Genomic DNA, 8314 nt, shown 5'->3' with positions numbered 1-8314 from the left:
AGACTGAACTTTACTTCGGTGGTGTTAGACGATGAAGAGATTGTGAGGTTACTATTAGGTTGTCCTGCTTTGGAAACTATGGAGCTGTCTCATTTGTTAGGTTTTCGTCGTCTAGAAATTAATAATTCAAATTTGAGGACACTTAAGTTGAAAAGTATTTTTGTGGACGATAAAGGAGGTGATTATCATTCATTGGAAATTTTTGCACCGTATCTTCAACATTTGGAGATTTCAGGAGATCTTCGGGATAAGTGTAGGCTAGTAAATGTATCTTCCTTGGTCAGTGCTGAACTTAGTTATGATATCAAATGTGTGACTAAGATCCGGTCTAATTTAGAAATTTATGAGGATGACATTTGTCGTGATCGCCATCCTGTTTTTTGGACCCTCGCTCAAGGACATCTTCAAAGCTTGTGTCATGTAACAGAGCTAACAATTGGGACTTGGTTTGCTTAGGTTTATTAATGATTCAAAATTTCTCAAAGAATCTTCTGTTCACCTTTTGTGGTTCTTTTGCAACTTTGCACTCAACTTTTGAAGTCAAATATTTTTTTTGTCATACTGGCAAAAGATAAGTGTGGGAAGTAGCATTTTGTACAATGTTGTCGCTTAGATACAACAACAACCCAGAAAAATCCCACAAGTGGGGTATGGGAGGGTAGAGTGTACGTAGACCTTACCCCTACCCCGGAGAGGTAGAGAAGCTGCTTTCGAAAGACCCTCGACTCAAGAACATGTTGTTGCTTAGATAATAAAACTGTTTTTTCTACTCTGTTTAGTTGGATTTATTGTTTATGAAATAGATTGAATTAGATGTTGTTTATGAAATGAATTAGATTGAATGTTGAGTTTGGTATTTGAATGCTTAATTGTATTTAGTCTTGTATTGTTGGTTGTACATTCAGTTTGGCCGGTGGTGTAGTTCTAAAAACAGAATTGGCCATGAAAATATTTTCCAGATTTCCCAGGAATTTCCCACCGATGTTGTGGGAATTTTTGTTCCTTTTTCCTAGAATTTCAATGTTTCCCACTGATTCTCGTGGGAATGTTCATATATTTATTTCCGTGAAAAATTGCTAAATTAATTTTAATACTTCCCACAGAGATGGTGGGAAATTTAAGAAAATTAAGTTATTATATTTTCTTACTTTTCCAGTATTGTCATGGGAAATTCCACTATGTGACCCCACCAAGTTCACGTGAAATGCTGTCCTGGGAAACTATTTTCCCACCAGCCCTTTTCCCACTGAGCGTCTCCCCTGGGAATGTCGCAAGAATATTTAAATTTCACACGGATTTCCCACCGATATGTCCGAGGGAAAAGACTGTGTTTCTAGTAGTATACGTAGTTATCACACGGTTCCAGCTTTTGTAATCTCCGCTTAGGAAATAAGCCCAAGTTAACTTTTTTTAAAAGGGAAAATAGCTTTCTGTTAAAGAGTGACCGAGAGAAATTAGGACGGATAAAAATATCTAATGGTGAAAAAATTCAAACATTGATAGAATATATAACTTAAACTCTTTATTTAATATGGGACATGATCCAAGTAAAACTTGAGGAAGTGGAGACATTAGGAATCTCAAAGGAGTTGGATCCGTTAAGATGTACGTCTTAGTGTTAAAAAAAATTAAAATCTTAGTTGAAAAGAGTTTGGTAGTGTAAGGTATCATTTGTTTTTACCATAATGTTAAAATTTATGAATTTGAATACACATCAACTTTAATAAGGTGGTGTTAAAGGGTGAATTGATTTCAATGTTACTATCTGGTTGTTTTTGCTTGGAAACTATGGAATTGTCTCGTCACTATAGTTTTCTTCGTCTGGAAAGTTGGGAGGATCTTGGCCTGTGCATAAAGGAGGTAATCATTTGTTACGCCATATCTTCAGCATTTGGAGATTTCATGAGGTCTTGATGATGTTAAGTGTAGGCTTCTAAATGTATCTTCGTTGTTCAGTGCTAAGCTTAATTTATACTACTCATGCGTGACTGAGCTTCCGGGTGATTTTGTATATGTTGAGAATGACAGATGTCGTGATTATCATCATGTTTTTTGGACCCTCGTTTACGATTATCTTCAAAATTTAGTCATGTAACAAAGCTAACAATCGGAACTTGATTTGTTATTGACTCAAAATTACTTAAGTTGCAGCATTTCAGTTTTAGCAAATAGTTGCAGAATTCAATATAAGACTATAGTTAACTACTTTTGTGAACATGAAAACTTCTATGAAAGAAAATCATTTTTATGATTTTTTTAGTTTTTTGTCAACTTTTGGAGCCAGATATTTACTTTATCATACTGGCAAAAGATAATTTAGCATTGTTGTAGCTTAAAGTGTGTAGATACTTAACTTTGTCATATACCATATGTCTGTGGTGAATTATTTTCTTTTTCTCACTAGTCTCATTTGTAAATACTGCACCAGGTCCTGTTCATCTTCAGCTCGACGGAGTGCTGTGCAAATATTTTTCTAATGCAGAATGCCAATATATGGGTAGTTGTTAATATAATAAGCATATTGATGGTTGCCGCTGCCCCGCATCCATCTTATATCGATGGTTTCCCGCTGCCCCCTTGAGTCAAGTTATTTTTGCAAAGTAGAAAATATAGATGTAAAGGGCTGGATATCAAACTCTACATTTCCCTGTCTCAGGAGTGTTAATATTATCTGTTTCACTGGGATGTGTCAGAAGGAGCACCATAGTAAGCTTTTTGAACTTACAATTTCTACTAAAGAATGCAATGGTTTTGGAGAATAAAATGCTGGAAATGTGCAGAGATTTAGCTGTGAAATTGTTAGCTTGCCCAAGACCCTCCATCCACTTTACTGTGATTTTCCGTGACTCAGATTTCAATGACTAGAATGCAAGTGTTATTATTTCTCAGCTCACCAGAAATGGTGCTTTATGATATATATTCTTTTTGTGATGTTACCCTTATGGGAGTGTATGCCAGGTGTTATGGATACTTGCATTCTCATGAAGCGTTTATTGTTGCATCTAGACATTTTCTTCATCTCTAGCTTCTTCAAATTATCAACTTTTTATTGTTCCTTGTTCATATGTCTGACCATTTCATCTGATGTTGTTTGGATTTTCTTTTCTTCTTTACTTCACTAAATTTTTTTGCTTCAGTAGAAGGAACCAATTTCCATTTCTCCTTTCTTTTTGGAAGAGTACCTCACAGTGGCATTTCATCAGTGAGCTGCACTAACAGTTGTTTGCTCTATTTTGCTGTGCTTTCTGGTTTTGGTGGTTGAACCGTAACCATTTGCTAATGTCAGAGGCGGATGTATTATATGGATGTCAGGTTTCGGCATGGAGCATAAATTTATGTGTAAAAATTAGTAAAATTGTAACAAATAGTCGATATGAACCCATAACTTTAAAAATACAATGGTTTCAATGCTAATAATGATAAAGGTTAAACCCATAAAGTTTAAAGTCTAGCTAATATTACAATGACATTGAAATGAAACAACAATTGCTCTTTCTGTTTTCCCCTTCGTTTTTTTCTTTTCTGGTGGATACATGAAGATATTGAAATGAATACATATCTCAGCTACTTGGTGTGCTAAAAGATTATCATTCCTACTATGCTTAACACTACTAGACATGAGAACATAGTTTGAAAAGAGCAAGACTGTAAAGTTTGTTAACCCGAACTAATCAAGTTATCCATATTCTTCGAGTCACTTTTTAAGTTGCATTCATCTTCTCTTCTGGATAATAGTTTCAAAAATCAAGTTAAATCGTTCTATCCTGGGAAGATATATTTACTAATTTTATTATTTGTTACAGTAATATAGTTTAATAACCAAATCTACTTGCTATAAAGAAGGCGAATAAAATTTATACATGTTCGATTAAGGTTGTCACTCGTAAAGCTTTAAAACAGAGTGTAGGCTATTAGTGATAGCAATGAGAGTCTTCCACTCAATAGATGTGGATCAGATTTTCAGTACTCTTTTCCCTTTCCGCGTCCCCGATCCACCTATAAATAATTTTTTTAAAAAACAAAAGAAATAGACCAATTGAACGGCAAAAAGTAAAGGGAGAAGGTCCAAAATTGCCCCTCTACTATGGTATATTGTTTACTTCTTCTGCCACCCGTTATACTTTTCGTCCAAATCTATCCCTACCGTTAACAAAGTTTGTAAAATTACCCCTAACTCTAATGTCATTCCACTGTGGCAGCTGACACCTCTAATATTTTATCTATGTCAGCAGCCAAGTTAGCAGGTTCCACCAAATAAAATGCTAAGGTGGAGCCCATATCACCACTTTTAATAATATCTTAGTTATTGCTTTTTTTTACAATAACGAAAGACAGTAGTTGCATGATTATTCTTTTTTTTTCTTGCAAAGAAACATAAGAATGAGAGGATAATCAGATTTCAGATTTGCTTGCAAAGATAATAAAGAAACATTCAGATTTTCCAAATCAAATTACATTTTCAGATTTGCTTGCAAAGAAACATAAGAATGAGAGGATAATCGGATTTCAGATTTGCTTGCAAAGAAAATAAAGATACATTCAGATTTGCCAAATCAAATTACATTTTCAGATTTGCTCACTAAGAAACATAAGAATGAGAGGATGACAAAATATGGTCGCCGACGAATCGTTCACCACCGGGCCTAGCCGATGGTGTAGATCTGAAAGTCGGAGAAATTTTTAGTCATAGATCTGCCATATATACATACTTCCAATGAACAAAACCAAACCACATCGCAGAAGACGACCATTTTCATCTATTTCCGGCAAGGTAACGCCAGTTAAGGCGTGGTGACAGTCACCGGATTCTGGCAGCATGGCCAGATGACGAAAATAAAGGGAAAACGGCGGCTGAGCATATGGAAGATGGACTACCACCTGATACGAAGGTCCGCCGGCCAGCCGATTACCAAATCCGGCGGCGACGATCACGGGCAGAGAAGAGGAAGAAGCGCGCCGCCCCTTTGTTCTCTCAAAGTGAGAGAAATCTCAAAGTAGTTATTGCATTTTTATTAAATTAGAAAATTTTGTTTTTTATCTTTTTCTAATTTTGATAAAGAAATATAATTTATTTGAGGATTAAATTACTTTCAATGGTGACATGGCAATTTATTTGGTGGAACCTGCTGACTTGGCTGCTGACATGGACAAAATATTAGAGGTGTCAGCTGCCACAGTGGAATGATGTTAGGGTTAGGGGTAATTTTACAAACTCTGTTAACGGTAGGGATAGATTTGGACGAAAAGTATAACGGGTGGCAGAAGTAAACAATATACCATAGTAGAGGGGCAATTTTGGACCTTCTCCCAAAAGTAAAAGAAGTACTATGCATCTTTAAAAATCAACAGCACTACAGGAGTGAAAAGATAGAACCTATGAGGAAAGATCTAATCATTAGTTCTTTCACTATGATATTTAATAGCAGGTGTCAAATAGGAGCATCAAGAGTAATTGAGCAAGCTAAATTGTATGATTCAATAAACAAGTTATCACTAAATTCGCCACAAGTTTATTTATTTCAATACAGGTTGAACAGTATGTCAAAGCTCAATCCACACGGCTCAATATCATTTTTCTATCTGTTTGATCTCCTTTTCTTTCAAAATATGTAGGTAAGCAACTGAGCTGTTGAAATATGATGTATCTGTCCATATAATTGAACTGATTCTACAGCCAAAATAACTTGTTTGTCTTTTTCTTTTCTTCTTATTTTTTTGGACAATTTCTTCCCATTATTAATGGTCAATGTGTACCCATATTGTGGCCATACCTTTTAACGGTTAAGGGTCTGATTTGCCCTTCTACTATGATAAATAGGCCTTATTTATTCTCCGTTTGAGTTTCTTATCAAAAATATCCCCACCGTTATACTTTTGTTTCACATTTGCCCTTTACCCGTTAAATATACCTTACCAGATTTTTTAGGGGCACGTGGCATCATTTGATTGGACCAGACGACCCGCCCCATTATTTTAATTAAAACCCGCCCGTTTTGGAGAAGTTCCTTATCATAGCGAAGAGAAGAAAATGCAGGAAATGTTTCCTGAATTGTGTTTCCCCATATTCGTCACAATTGGCTGCCAAATTGTTAGGTTGCCCAAGACCCCCCACCAATTTTATGATGATTTTCCAGGAGTCAGATTGAAGATGAGTAGAATGCAAGTGGCTATTTTCGCGGCTCACCAGAAATGGCGCTTTATAATTTATCCTTTGATTTACTACTGATGAAACTATAAATTTTTAACTTGTCTATTTTTGTGATCTTACCTTATGGCATGCCAGGTGTTATATATGCTTGGTGTCTCATGAAGCGTCTGTTGTTGCATCTAGACGTTGTACCTGTGCTTGAAACTTTCTTGCATCTTTTGGTGAACCTGTCAAGATGTGCAGATCCAAAAAACCATCTTTTTGATAATTAGGCTCATGGAATGTTGTGTTTTCCAACCTTTGTCTAATATCTTTCTGATCTATGATAATTAAAGTTATATGATTGGAGATGGTTCCTTGTTTGGGCATTTTCTTGAAGGAAAAAGTACTATCTGTTTACCCCGAATAATCCATAGCCTGTGTGATTTACAATGTTTACTGCTTTTACTTGAGGTTAAAGTCATAATAAGAGTGTTTAATTAGATCTTTCAGTTTGATCTTCTTGAAATCTTCATTCATGAGGCAGAGTTGAGTTGGCTACAACACCTTATCAGAGGTTGTAGAAGCTTGTGGAACACAACTTTCTTGATAAATGCAGGAGCAAAAGAGTTTCACATTGCGCCTTTTACCTCCCATGTTCCATATGAGTTAATCATTGCGAATGTTACTAGTTAGACCTTTGAGATTCTTCTTCATTCTATATTGGTTATAGGAAGTTACTTTGTGAGACTTCCTCCTAAAATTTTCCTACTTTTCAATTGTATACTTTGCTTGTACTGGATCGTCCTGCTTGGAGATTAACCTTTTTTCTAAATTAACATACATGCGTTTTCCGCATAATAAACTTTCTCCAAGTAATCAACAATGTCTCTTTTGACCTGTTTTTTTTTTTTTTTTATCCTTTCAGCTTCAAATTGGATTTTCTTCATTCCAAAATCATATTTTCCATCCTTATCATCATCATTTCCTTATTCTGTTTATCTTTCTGTGCCCTATTATGTCTGCCTTTTCATCTTCTTCAGCATTGGTATTCAAACATCTACATTTTTCTTGCCGTTGTTATGGTCATGCAAGGTCTGTTATGGTGGATTTTGAATTAAACCATCTGGTAGCTGTACTATGTATAAAGGGAAATAGGTTTGTTGGATTGTCTCTTGTTCAGTTGTTCTTTACTTGTCTGATTTCCTTTAATTCAGTACAAGGAATCATTTCGTTTCTTGTTTCTTTTTTGGAAGAATCTCTCACAGTGGCATTTCATTGATGAGCTGCACCACATTGTCCCTCGCTCTATTTCCCCTCTTTTTTTCTGCTTCTGTTAGCTGCCCATTTGGTAGTATTTCATCAACTTATGATGAACTATAGCCATTTGCTAATTTCTCAAGTCTTCAACAATATAGAAATTGGGCAAGAGTTGCTCTGTTTCCCTTTCTTCTTTCCTCCTTTTTGAATGGAAAATGACAGCTTCTCATGGATTAAACCAAGCCACTGGCAATGAATTTTTCAAATAGATCCATTCTCTTTATTTACCTCCTGCAATTTCAACCCTTCACCGACCTCTTCAAATATTAAGTATAGACAGTGCCGTATGAAAATTTTGCATAATCGGCATCGATATTTTATAAAGTGAACTTACAATATTAAGGTTCTAAAATCGCTTATGTTATGTTGAAAATCGGACTTTATAATAAATTCACAGTTAATGCCTGAAAAGTTTTTAAGAATGAAGTTATATCCCACATCAATTGTATTCAAAGGCATTGTGAGAACATGGGTGGATAATACAGAGGAATATGATATGTTTAGCTAGGAATGTTTGTCAAAAGTTTGTTTACGGTTATGTAACGCATGAAGCGATTATACAAAGATGAAAAGTCCTTACGATTGAACTCTAAAGATAATTACAAAAACGGAACTAGACCAATAGAAGATCGCATGTACCATGGTTGAAAACCGTTAAACCGCATTCAACTGACAAATTGACTCAAACCAAAAACCTAACTAGTAGTTTGGTTTGATATTGAAAAAAATCTACCATAATTGATTTGGTTTGGATTTAATTAAAAAATTAAATCAAAACCAACCCAAACCCAGTGGCGGACGCATGTGGTTGCAAGCGTGTTCAATTAAACCTAATTCATCAAAAAATAATACTGTATATATGTATAA

At 35.3% G+C, this 8314-nt stretch overlaps 1 long non-coding RNA gene across 1 annotated transcript in view; it reads left to right on the top strand.

The window, feature by feature from the left end:
* LOC109205443 overlaps positions 1 to 3005 on the top strand; it is a 3532-nt gene extending 527 nt beyond the window's left edge. Inside the window, exon 2 of the long non-coding RNA XR_002064669.1 lies at positions 2429 to 3005. This is a non-coding gene — a long non-coding RNA (uncharacterized LOC109205443). The remainder of the gene's footprint in view (positions 1 to 2428) is intronic.
* The last annotated feature ends 5309 nt before the right edge of the window (positions 3006 to 8314 follow it).

Source organism: Nicotiana attenuata, unplaced genomic scaffold (assembly GCF_001879085.1).
Source record: "Nicotiana attenuata strain UT unplaced genomic scaffold, NIATTr2, whole genome shotgun sequence".
Classification (NCBI taxonomy): Eukaryota; Viridiplantae; Streptophyta; class Magnoliopsida; order Solanales; family Solanaceae; genus Nicotiana; species Nicotiana attenuata.
Note: the sequence above shows the minus strand (reverse complement) of the source record. Positions and strands in the feature narration are given on the sequence as shown.